Source organism: Chlorocebus sabaeus, chromosome 26 (assembly GCF_047675955.1).
Source record: "Chlorocebus sabaeus isolate Y175 chromosome 26, mChlSab1.0.hap1, whole genome shotgun sequence".
Classification (NCBI taxonomy): Eukaryota; Metazoa; Chordata; class Mammalia; order Primates; family Cercopithecidae; genus Chlorocebus; species Chlorocebus sabaeus.
In genome coordinates, this window is record NC_132929.1 from 44,983,675 (window position 1) to 44,997,214 (window position 13,540).

At 34.2% G+C, this 13,540-nt stretch overlaps 1 protein-coding gene across 4 annotated transcripts in view; it reads left to right on the top strand.

The window, feature by feature from the left end:
• Positions 1–13,540, top strand: part of GLCE (glucuronic acid epimerase) — a 121,657-nt gene that overhangs the window by 48,917 nt on the left and 59,200 nt on the right. For 2 of the 4 annotated variants that reach the window (XM_038010093.2, XM_008016093.3), the window contains one exon: positions 5,401–5,491. The exons of 1 other annotated variant lie outside the window; for it this stretch is intronic. The gene's annotated coding sequence lies outside the window, so the exon portion shown is untranslated. Of the gene's footprint in view, positions 1–3,464; positions 3,603–5,400; positions 5,492–13,540 lie in introns of those variants that run through there. One more of the 4 variants, XM_038010094.2, reaches the window with a different exon arrangement.

Below are 13,540 nucleotides of genomic sequence, written 5' to 3' on the forward strand. Positions count from 1 at the left end.
GCTCTGTCTTAAAAGTAGGCAGAATAAACAAGAGGATTTTTGCAGACTATAAGATCCAAACTAAATAATCCTGAAAAGGCCTTTATGATTTAAAAGTCTGTTAAGTATCATAAATTTTATTTTTTTAAATGAACATGCAGTAAAACTTTTTCTGTGTATAGTTGATATATTTCAACATGTGTATAGATTTATCTAACCACCATCACAGTCAATATCCAGAATAGTTTCCTTAGCTCAAAAACTACCTGGTGTTATCCCTGTGTAGTTGTGTTCCCTCCCTACCCCTCAATACCTGGTAACTCGGCCATTTTACTTTTTGTCTTTCCAAAAATGGTCATGAAGTGAAATAATAGAGCATGAAGCCATTTAAGACTGTTACGTATCCATTTACTCAGCATAATGCCTTATAAGATTCATATAAGTTGTTCTGTGTATTGATATTTTATTCCTTTTTATTACTGAGTAGTATTCAGTTGTATGGATGTACCACAGTTTGTTTATAAGTTTATTAATTGGACAACATTTGAGTTGTTCCAGTTTTTAGCTATTTTAAATAGAGCTTCTATAAACATTTGTGTATAGGATTTTGTGCGAATGAGTTTTCATTTCTGTTGGGTAAAAATACATAGGTATGGGATTGGTGGGTCATATTGTAAGTGTTCATTGTCAAGAAATTGGCAAACGGTTTTCTAAAATGGCTATACCAGTTTGTATTTCCCTCAGTAATGTATGAGTGTTCTAGGGTATGGTCAGCCTTTTTCATTTTAGCCATTCTAATAGATTTGTAGCGGTACCTGATAGTGAATTTCATTTTCACTTTCCTGATAGCTAGTGATGTTGCACATTTTGTCATATGTTTTGTTATATTCTCTTTGGTGAAGGATCTATTCAGGTCTTTTGACCATTAAAAACAAACTTTTTATTTTGGAAGAAGTGTAGATGTATAGAAGAGTTACAAAGATAATACAAAGAGTTCCTTTATATTCCTCACACGGCTTGCCATAATAATAACAATTTACAAAACCAAGTGCATTTTTCAAAATCAAGAAACCAACGTTGGTACCTTACTACTAACCAAACTCCAGATTCCAAACTGAGATTTTGCCAAGTTTTCCACTGGTCTCCTGTTCTCAAATCTATTCCAGGATTACATGGTACATTTGTCATCTCTCCCTAAATCTCCTGTAGTCTGTGACAGTTTCTCTACCTTTCTTTGTTTTTCATAAACTTGATAGTTCTGAGTACTAGTACCAGTCAGAGATTTTGCAGTGTCTCTCAATTTGTGTTTGTCTGATGCTTTTCTTGTGATTAGACAGAGGTGATGAGTTTTAGGAAAGAATACACAGAGGGAAATGCCCTTTTCCTCACATCTTATCAAAGTGCATGATGACAGCATTACTTGGCTAAGGTACTGTTTATCAGATTTCCTCACTGTAAAGTTGGTATTTTTGTCTTTTTGTATTATATTGTTTAGAGATGAGTTGCTAATTTCAGCCCACAGTCAAAAGGGTTGGGATATTGTTTCATCTTATGGATAGGGTATATCTATATGTTATTAAGGTTTCTTCTATAAGTAAGCCTTCGTCCCTTCCATTTGTTTATTCAGTCATTTAGATCAATATGTATACTTATTTTATTCATTGGCTTATAATTCAATACTATGTTATTTTGTTGCTAAAATTGTTCCATTGTTGGTCCCTGTATTCCTTTGACATGTCCCATCCTTTTCTTTTTTGAATACTTCCTTTATTTATGGTACTACAAGATACTCCAGGCTTATCATATATTTTCTCTGCCCTACCCCTAGAATCAGCCATTTCCACTTAGGAGCCCTGGTTTCTTGTATTGGAGAATTGTACTTAGATCCTTTATCTCTCTGGGTACTGGATATACTTGTTGATACAGGGGTATCACCATTTCAAGGCCTTCTCAGAGAATAGAGCTAGGAAATAATACATTCGTATATTAATCATGTGTTTATATACATCTATAATTGTTTCTGTACCTATCTATTTGTATTATATATTATGCTGTATATATAATATATATTAAGTTCATACTGATGTCTGTGACTAATCCAGTACCACAGGGTTCATTCCAGGCTTCCCCACTTTGCTTCTGTAACTTTCCTTTCTAACAGAAACCTGGCCTTGATCATCCGTTTACTTATTTGTTCCATCTCAGTAAAGCAAGTTCACAATTGTTAACCAGTACCCCTGTGAGAAATAAATTTACCCCCTTTAGCTGGGTTATTCCATTCGTTTATAATACAGCCAGATTCATTTGTCGTGGACTGCATTCTATCTTAAAATTCCCCCAGCATCTTAGTTGATTTTTTAAAATTTGCATACATTAAAGTTCAGTCTTTGTGATGTGCAGTTCTGTGGGTTTTGACAAATGCACAATGTCATGTATACACCACCTCAGTGTCATACAGAACGACCTCATCACACTAAAAAATTTTTCCATGCATCCCCTTTGTAGTCAGCCACTACTCCATACCCCAGCTCCTCTCCTGACAACCAAAATCTGTAGTTTTGCATTTTCCATTGTGTCATCTGAATGCAGTCATATAATAACATTGTTTTTGGATCTGACTTCTTTCATTTAGAAAAATACATTTAAGGTTTATTCATATTATTTCATGCATCAAATACTTTGTTCCTTTTCATTTCTGCATAGTATTCTATTGTATAGGAATACCACAGTTTTATTCATTCACCTGGACATTTTGGTTGCTTCCAGGTTTTGGTGGTTATGAATAAAGCTCCATTAAATATCGGTGTGCAGGTTTTTGTCTGAATACAAGTTTTCAGTTCAGTTTAGTAAGTATCTAGGAGTTTGATTGCTGTGTCATATGATACGTGTATACTTAGCTGTATCAGAAACTGCCAAACTGTCTTTCAAGTGGTTGTGCCATTTTTTATTTCCACCAGCAATGAATGAGAGTTCCTATTGCTCGTATCTTTAGCAGCATTTGGAATTACCAGGTTTGTTTTGTTTTGTTTTTGTTTTTTAACCTATTCTAATCATGTGCTTTTGCTTATGTTTAAATTACATTGTTTTCTTACTGTTGAGTTTTGAGCGTTCTATGTATTTGTTGGACAGAAGTCCTTTGCTCCATAAGTGATTTGCAGGTATTATCTCCCTGTCAGTAACTTGTTCTTATGTTATCTTGAAGATACCTTTCCAGAGCATAAATGTTTAATTTTGGTGAAGTCCAATTTATAACTTTTAATGTTATGGATTATGTTTTTGGTTTCGTATCTAAGAACTCTGCTTAACTTCAGGAAACAAAGATTTTATTCTTCTTTGTCATTTTTTGGGTACAAGTTTTACAGTTTTATATTTTACATTTAAGTTTATTTTGAGTTAATTTTTGTATAACATGAGGGTTTAGGTGAAATTTTATTTTTTTCTTTGCATGTGGATGCACAATTGTTCCAACACCATTTGTTGAAAAGACAATCCTTTCCTCATTGTATGCCTTTGAACCTTTGACAAAAATCAGTTGACCCTGTTTGTGTGGATATATTTGTGAACACTCTATTCTTTTCCATTGATTGATGGATCTCTTCCTTCAGCAATATCACATTGTCTTGGTAAGTAGCTTGAAGCCTTAAAATTAGGTAGTATAATTCCTTCAACTTTATTTCTTTTAAAAATAGTTTTGTTTTCTCTAGTTCTTTTGCCTTTCCATAATAATCTTAGAATCAGCTTGTCTATAACTACAAAAAATCCTGGAATTTTGATTGGAGTTGCATTAAATTTCTAGACCAGTTTGGGGAGAATTGACATCTTTATGATGTTGAGCTTTCTGATTTATGAACACCGGGTATCTTTCTGCTTACTCAGATTTTCCTGATGCATGCATCAGCGTTTTGTTGTTGTTAGCATATAGCTCTTGTACATGTTCTAATGGTTTGTACTCAACTATTTGGTTTTTATGGAGCTATTTTGAATTGTATTATTTTTAAATTTGAGGGTTCCAAATTGTTCATTGTTAATGTACAGAAATGTGATTGATGTTGACCTTTTTTCCCCAATCTTTGTCTCTGTTCAGATTGGATCATTTTTATTCATCTATAGTAAGTTCACTGACTTTTTCTTCTGTCATCTTCATTTGGCTATTGAGCTCATTTAGTGAGTTTTTAATTTTGGTTATTGGTATTTATCCACTTCTAAAATTTCCATTTGGTTCTTCTTTTATCTTCTGTTTTTTTTTTTTTTTCTTTTCTGAGTTTATCCCTTTGTATCAAGAATGTTTGCACTCACTTGTTAAAGCATTCTGTAATAATGACTCTAAATATCTTTAATATCTTAGATAATTTCAACATCTTTGTTTTCTTGATGTTGGTATTTTTCCTGTGCAGGTTGAGTTTTTTTGATTCCTTGTATACCTAGTAATTTTGGATTATATCCTGGACATTTGACTATTATGTTAGGAGACATTGGATCTTGTTTAAATACTATGCAGAATGTTGATATATTTGTTTTAGTAGGCAGTCAACCCAGTTAGATTCACACTGCAAATTTCTGTGGGTTGTAGTTACAGCATCAGTTTGATTTTGAAAGCTTTTGCCATATTACTTGGTTCTGTCCCACCTGTGTACCACCTATTGCCAGTCTGGAACTTGAGGGGTGGTCTGTTCCATAATTCGCAAAGTCTGTGTATGTTTGTTTGGGTCAGATGCATGCATATGCCACTCGAGGGTGAGTCCAGGCGTTCATAAAACAACTTAGAGGTGTTGCTCTCCCATGTTCCTTGTCTGTGATCTTCCAGTAATTTCTAATTCTGCGTGGCTTCCCTTTTCTAACCAGAAAGTGGGTCTCTATCCCTCTTTAATGTTCACTCCCTGCAACTGTGCCCATATTCAGGGCCAAGTGGCAGGAGGACAGAGAGAGAAGCAAAAGGGATTCACCACATCCTCTTGGGACCACAACTTCTGTGATCAGAGAGATAGATTACCTCTCTCAGAGTTTTAGTTCATAATAACCTCCATTGCCACGGCTGCCACAGCTGTGATGGGTGGCTGGGCTTGAGAAAGTAAAGAGAGAAAAAAAATGGGGGAATTGCACACTTCCTTGTGAGTCTTAGGAGACCCCTTCCCTCGAGCCAGAGGTAGAGGGGTTCTCCTGAAGCTTTCCATTTGGGCTGTATTATGTTCAGTCTGGATGAAAGCAGAGGGGGAAATAAATGGTAAACCTGTGGTTGCTTCAGTGGTACATCAAATTCTGGTTGTCTTAATCTGCCTGCTACTGTTACTTTTCAAAGTTCGCTAGTAGTTGTTCCATGCATTCTGTCCAAGTCTTATAGCTACATTAACTTACTGGCATGTGATTACCCTATCTTATCTGGAACTGGAAGCTGACTTAAGGTTTTCAATTTTGTTTCTCTAGGAATTTGACAAGAAACTGAAGTTTTGATTCAGATACATTTTGAATTGAAACCAGAGATGTACTAGAGTTTAGATTCTTTCATTTGATTAAGGTAAGATTGTTTGATAAAATTTAATCATACCCTTACTATGTATGCATTTTTAGACTTATATTTTAATGTGTATTTTATTAACACATTTAAATTTCCCAGTCTTATCTGAGATTCTGACCTCAGGAAATATTTTCTTGATTTCTTTACCACTTATACAGCTAATGTTCCTTGTAACAACTACTAGATTCAAGGGAAACATGATTATACATTCGCTGGAAGTGTTATATACTGATATCAAATCTGTTTGCCTAGAGCAGGAGTCAGCAAACTATGGCCTACCTATTTTGGTAAATAAAGTTTTATTGGAACACAGCCACACCCACTTAATACATATTGTGTGTGGCCATCTTAGCACTACATTGGCAGCGGTTTTAGTTGGAACAGTGTCTGTATGGCCCAGAAGCCTAAAATCTAGCCCTTTTAGGAAAGTTTGCCAACCCTTGGCCTAGAAAACTTAAGCAGGGTATCTTATTATGCTATGTAATTATAATACATGAAATGGTAGCTAACTGATTTTAGTTGTCAGTAAGACTTGTTGTATGAAAACTTATTAGAGATTTAAATATGCATATAAGTATATGTGCAGATACAAGAACTCTAATTTCTTGAAGTGAAGGGTGTGTATTATTTCTTAGAGGAGGTGCTAGTTTTCTGAAGTAATTGATTTTTAAAATAAGACTTAATGTTGTTAGCAGTTAAATACTAAGTGCTTATTTTTTAAGTAGAAGCCTTCATTTTGCTTAGATTTTCAAAAATAAAAGTTTATATGATAAAGGTCAAGCTTGTTCCCATTCTAAAAACTATTCACACAAATGTATTTAATTATATTTGTCTCTACTACTAAATTTAAACTGAACAAATAATATTTTGAGAGTGATGATTGTGTATTTTTAATATCTGTTCCAGTAATGCAAGTGGTTTAGCTTATATAAACTTAAATGAAAACATGGGTAATATAAAACTACATTTAGTGGCTAAAGTTGGAGTTGCGTTTCTCTCTGAGATTTAAATGGAAACGCTTACACTTGTTTGTGATTCCTAAAAGTATTAGTGTTTAAATAAACATAAGATAGAAGGAGAAAATAAAATTCGAGCCTAGAAAGTCTATAAAATCTTTGCTACACTCCTCAGGAATTTCTTGGCTGAAGAAAAGAAACATATATTTTAAAACCATGCCATATTAAATTAGAATTTCCAACCAATATCATAAAGGAATTTCTCTGTTCAGGGCACCAAAATTAGAAACAAATTATATTTGCTATTTTCCATGTAATTTTAACAAAATAAAGTAAGCTTCTAAAATCTTCATCTCATAAAGAACTATTATTTGATTTGAAAATAGCCTCTTTTATATCCTGCCTAACCTGAAATATATTTGGTTTCCTAATAGACTTGTGTGAGGTATCTTTGCTTGCATTTTTATAAAGCCAATTTAAAACTTTTAAAATTTACTTTTTAAAGGAAGGAATCTGGAAACTTATCAGAAAGAAAATACTTTGCATCTTTTTGTGCCATCACACATTTTATATTTAAATCAGTATGGATTTAGAATTTGAGTGCTTATACATTTGAATTATGAAAGGTGATAAAATTAAGCTGCAGAAGGGATGGAAATCTTGATAGCTTTAATATGTTAATGAGGCCACCTTAGCATTGTGTGTGTTTAGCTGTGGAGAGTATCTGATTTGTAAACTAGGACTTATGAATAAAATAATTTCTTATGAATAAGTAAAATTTCCTTTTAAATGATGGATAATATAAGAAGGTAATGCTAACATTTTTTGCATCTATTAAAATCATATCTTAAAACATCTTTTTTTAATTTCCCTGATTTATATTCTAGTTGTACTTAAAAGTAAAACAAGGGGAAATAAATTCATAGGAAAGTTTATACTTTGATTTTCCCTTTCATATAATCTTAGATTACTTAGATTTTTCTAACTCAGTATAAAAGATTTCATTATAAAAATCAAATACTGAGTCATTGCCAATTTGATAGTATCATTGAACTTAAATATGTATACTTTAAAAGACAGGTATAGAATTTTTTCTTTAAATTGAATATACTGCTTATCTCTTCAAGTATATGTGGCTAAATAAGAAAGGGCCTGAATGGACTTGGTTTGGAATTTTCTCTGTTCATGTCTTTGAAGGTATTCAGACTAAAAGAGAATGTCAGCTTTTTAACTTTGTAAAGCCTGATCCATATTACCGCATAGCTGTTAGTTACAGTAGCTATTTGCAATGTTGAATTTTTGTGATGAGTATTTTTACTGCTAACGATGTGGACATGGGTATTATTTTCATATAACTGTCAGGGCAGTAAAGAAACTAGTTTGGAAGTAAACCTCCAAGATTTATCCTCATAGGAGACAATGTTAAAAATCTTATTTTAATAGACCACTATGCGGTTTTCTTTAAAATGTTAAATAATGTTTTTGAATAATTTGGTTTTTGTACCCATTTTATCTTCTACCAAATAAGTTTTTTTAAAAAATCAATTTTATCCACATAATTTGCTGTCAAGAAAGGTATACTGCATTTGAAGGAGAGGAATAAAGTCTCTTTTTCTCTTTTTTAAAGCTCTTGAAAAAAAATTATTTTGAAATAATTTTAGATGTACAAATAAGTTACAATGATAATATAGAGAGTTTTTCATATTCATTACTCAGCTTACCCTCATGTTAACATCTTACGTACCCATGGTATAGTGATCAAAACTAATTTAATCAATAATGACTTACTAAAACTACAGACCTTATTAGAATTTCACCAGGTTTTCCACTAATGTTCTTTTTCCAGGATCCCATATTACAGTTAGTTGTGTTGTTTCCTTAGTCTCCTCCAATCTGACAGTTCCTTAGTCTTTCCATGTCTCTCATGATTTTCACACTTTGAAAGACTCCTGGTCAGGTATTTTGTAGAATGTCATTCAATTAGAGTTTCCCTGATGTTTCCTCATAACTAGATTGAAGTTACAGATTTTGAGACAGAATACCACAGCGGTGATATGCCTTTTTCAGCGCACAATATCAGAGGCTACGTGGTGTCAGAATGTCCTATTACTGGTAATGTTAGCCTTGATCACTTGATTATGGTGGTGTCTGTTTTGTTTAATTTAATTTAGGAGAGCTAAATAATTAAACATGAGGCCAAAGTACATAAGAAAGTGGCAGTCTTTTATTGCAAATATGCGCACACTCTCCGGCGAGGTTCTCTGGTCCTCAGGTGTGGGGGCCAGGGAAGTTGTGCTGGCGCTCTCGGGTGAGGTTCCCCGGTCCACGAATGCGCCGGCCGAAGAAGTCACGCTGGCGCCTGCCGGCAGCGACTTTTATGCATTGGTACTGGAAGGGGGAGGGCAGTGGGAGGGATAAGGGCGTGATAGGGGCGTCTCCATAGGCGTGGCCGGGTAAGTTTCAATCTCTTCGGATTGAAATCACCTGGCGCATGCTCAGTTGATCTGCATCTTCCCAGGGCGGGCTACATTTTCCCCGCGCGGGAAAGTTGGTGAGGAAGAACCCAGAAGCAACATGGATTATGCCTTCTTGTTCACCTTCCTCCATCTTGTCCTTTCTCCTTCACCCAAACAGTGTCTACCAGATTTCTCTATTTAAAAGTTAATACTTTTCCCTTAATTAATAAATATTTGGGGGAAAACACTTTGAGGCTTGACAAATATCTTGTTTTTCCTTAAATTTTTGGCCACTAATTTTAGCATTTATAGGTGGATCTTGCCTGCAGCATCTGTGGTGTTTTAGTGGTGATTTTCTATTCTCCATATTTCCTCTACATTTATCAATTGTAATTCTTCTGTAATACAGAGTATTCCCTCCTCACATTTATTTGCTTAATCATTTGCTTATATCAGTGTGAACTCATAGATATTTATTTTATTCTCTGAATTAGAATCAAAATTCTGTTGTTATTTATTTTGTTGCTCAAATTGTTCCAGCTTCGGCCACTGGGAGCACTTTTCAACGTGTCATTGTCTTTTTCTTTTCTTTTCTTTTCTTTTTTAAAAGCAATTCCTTACTTTCTGACTTTATGAGATGCTTCAGGCTTATCTTGTATTTTCCTTGCTCTAGCCCTGAAATCACTTACCTCTCCAAGGAACCCAGGTCCAACTTGTTGGATAATGGTATTTAGAAACCAGCATCTGGGTGCTGGGTATGTTCATTGCTACCGAGGTGTTACTGCTTTTAGACCTTTCAGGGGTCAGAGTTAGGAAATGTATGCTGATATGGTTAGGCTTTGTGTCGCCACCCAAATCTCATCTTGAATTGTAATCCGCATAATCCCCACATGTTAAGGGAGAGACCTGGTGGGAGGTGACTGGATCGTGGGGCAGTGTTCCCATGCATTTCTTATAATAGTGAGTGCTCATGAGATCTGATGGTTTTATAAGTGTCTGACAGTTTGTCCCTTACACACTTGCTCTCTTGCTTGCTGCCATGTAAGACATTCCCTTCTGCCATGATTATAAGTTTCCTGAGGCCTCCCCAGCCATGGGGAACTGTGAGTCAATTAAACCTCTTTTCTTTATAAAATACCCAGTCTTGGGCAGTTCTTTATAATAGTGTGAAAACGGACGAATACATATACTAACTTACATACATACATACATCTATATTTATTTCTGTGTTTACTTGCTGTATACACACTTAAAATATTAATTCATACTGATACCTTCAACTCCAGTTTTGTACCACAGGGATTATTCTAGTATTTCCCCTTTGCTTATTTGTAATTTCTTTCTCCCGCAGTGAGAAACCTGACTCTCATTCTCTACACTATATTTATATGTTTATTAGACATATATAGTAGTTGCCAAATTGCTAACCCATACTCCTGTGATAAACAAATTTACCAAATAGAATACAGTGTTTGTGTACAGTTCTTTTTATTTTTATTCTCACATTATCCAGCCAAAATGCTTTTTTCCAAAGTTAGTTGTCAGGTCTTTTCTTCTGTATATCCCCATCAGTCTACTGTGCCATTTCATTTGTACCACAGTTAGATTCATTTTGTCACAGTTCGCATTCCATCTTGGGTTTTCCTGATACCCTGGTTGTTTGCATTTAATTTGTATACAGTAAAATTCATTCTTTGTGTTGTACAGTTTTGTGGATTTTGAAAAATGCATAGAGTCACATACCTATCAACAGCAGTTCTGTGACCACCCACCCCCGCCTAATTTTTTCGTGCTACCACTTTGTGGTCAGCCTCTCTCCCCAGCCCCAAATCCTGACAACCCTTAATGTGTGTTCTATCCCTTTAGTTATCAGCCTTTTCCAGAATATCATATACATGGAATGATATAATATGTAGCCTCTTAGGTCTGGCTTCTTTTTAGCAAAATACATTTTAAGTTTCATCCATTTGTTGCATAAATCCTTAGTTCGTACCTTTTTGTTGCTGAGTAGTATTCTATTATTGGTACACAATTTGCTTATTCATTTATCTGTTGAGGGACATCTAGGTTATTTGCAGTTTCAGTCAATCGTGAATAAAGCTACTACATTTACATAAAGGGTGTGTGTGTGTGTGTGTATACACATAAGTTTTCATTTCACTTGAGTGAATACCTAGGAGCAGGATTATGGACCTTTTTTTAAGTGTATAGTTAACTTTATAAGAAACTGTTAAACTATTTCCAAGTGAATGTACAATTTTGCATTCCTGCCACCAGTATATAAGAATTTTTGCTGCTCTGCATCCTTGTCAGCACTTGATATTGTGCAGTATATTTTTGCCTTTTATCTGTTCTAATATGTGTGTAGTAGCATCTTGTGTTTTTCTGATGACTTATAATGTTGAGCACCTTTTCATATGTCATCCTTATATGTTTGTGAAAAGGTAGCTGGTCTCTTTTATTTCTCTGTATTTTCTTCTTTTGTGATCAGCCAGGTAGATAGTCTTTCCAATATCTTTTTGATCAAATTAGCTGCCATTATCTCTGACTATTTGGCTATGCTTTATAATAAAATACACATTTTCATATATGAGTTTTGGTTATCTGTACCTATTCCAAGGGAATGTACGTATAGTTTTATATAGCTGAGTATTTGAATAATTTTATTGTTGTCTAAAACTAGATTGCATTTTAGGAATCTATCCAAAGATTACATCTGTGACTGAAAAAACATGTAAGACAAGACAAAGTGTAATAAATGCTGCTAGTGCCAAAGATTGGCATTGGGTTGACAAATGTTACTTTAGGAAAATAAATTTTAGGGTCTTTGGTGAGATCTTTTCATCTTTAGGTATCAAATGAACAAAGAAACCTGATACTCTCTTGGGATATCTGTCAAAAAAGGACAAACTTTGGTATGTTCTTACAACTAAGCAGTTAATATTAGGTGAAAGAGATAAGAAATGAATGTTTTTAAACGTGGGCTACTTTATATAAACATTTAAACTAGCAACTTAAAATACTTAGGACTTATATGTAGTTTTGTCAGAATGGAATGAAGACATAGCAAGTTTCAGTGGTAGTTTTCTACCCTATTTAAGCCTGATATTTACTATTTCTTTTTGTAAAGACTTATGTTTAACCCATTAGAATATGTGTAGGGATGCCACGTTATTTAATTAGGCCTTTCTATTTGTTTGCTATATAACAGAGAGTTATACAGCAAACTGTATAACTGTTGTATAGTTCTTGCCCTTTTAAGAACTTACTATATTACATAAAATAATATGCCTAGATTTGGAAAATACTATATGCCTTAAAGGATAGCATTACTGTCACATTATGTGGGTAATTATGATTGATTCTGTTGATAATTCTAATTAGCTAAGTGAGTTCCCTATTTCAGTAGGAAATTATTTCCTTTTTCAGTAGGAGAAAGCCAAACGAAACAGTGTTTTATTTACATATTCAGATTCTGAAAATAACTTTAGTATTAGAAGTCAATACAGTTATTACATATGGGAAGATGACTTTTTCTGCTTTAGAATAAGCATGCCTCTTTAAGTGTCCTATTTAATAGTGTGATCACATGACTGATATTTCTAATGGCTAAACCCAGTGTTGTTATTATTATGATGATGATGACAGTCTTTGATTTAAACCAAAGCCATTATAGAAAGGTCTGCCCTTTCCAATATAAAACTTATAAAACATGTATATATAACTTACATTGGATGTAACTTATGTATATATAACTTACATTAATGGCTGCTGTAGTCATTGTATATATCTTACATTGTTGTCCCTTCTCAGGCCCTATTTGTAAATGAGATGTATTTTTTGTTTGTTTTTTATTGATCCTTATTCCTAGAAATGTAAATGAGATGTAAATAAGACAAACTGTTTTCCAAGCCTTGTAAAAGTAGAAAAATTACTATATGTACATATATTACAAATATATATTTTATTTATTTTTTTCCTTCTCCTGAAAAGCAGAAAAAGAAAAAAAGAATGTGGGTTTTATCTATAAGGCCTTGATAGCAGCCTACTTCCTTGTTTATAGGAGACTAATAAGGTGAACTTTGTGACTTCAATTGAGTATGCTTTAGAACCTGAAACATAATAAAGTGGCACCTGCTAGCAGTTTTGCATGTATGACAGTTGACATTATCAATTTCACTTTCATTGTTGAAATCAGCACTTCTGAAATTGGCGTACTGAAGAAGGACGGAATTTAACTTCTTTTGAACAGCTGTTGTTTGGTCGACTCTGACTCAGGCACTTTGTTTCCTTATTATTTTATTTAATCCTCAAATTTAATCCTCACAATTTATTTAATTTTCACAATTAGCCTACAAAGGAGGCATGATTACACACATTTTTACAAACAAAATTTATTCGAAGGAACACAGCAGGCCGGGCTCAGTGGCTTACGCCTGTAATCCCAGCACTTTGGGAGGCTGAGGCGGGCAGATCATGAGGTCAGGAGTTTGAAACCAACCAAACCAACATGGTGAAACCCTGTCTCTACTAAAAATACAAAAATTAGCCAGGCGTGGTGGTGCGTACCTATAATCACAGCTACTCAGGAGGCTGAGGCAGGAGAATCACTTGAACCCGGGAGGCGGAGATTGCAG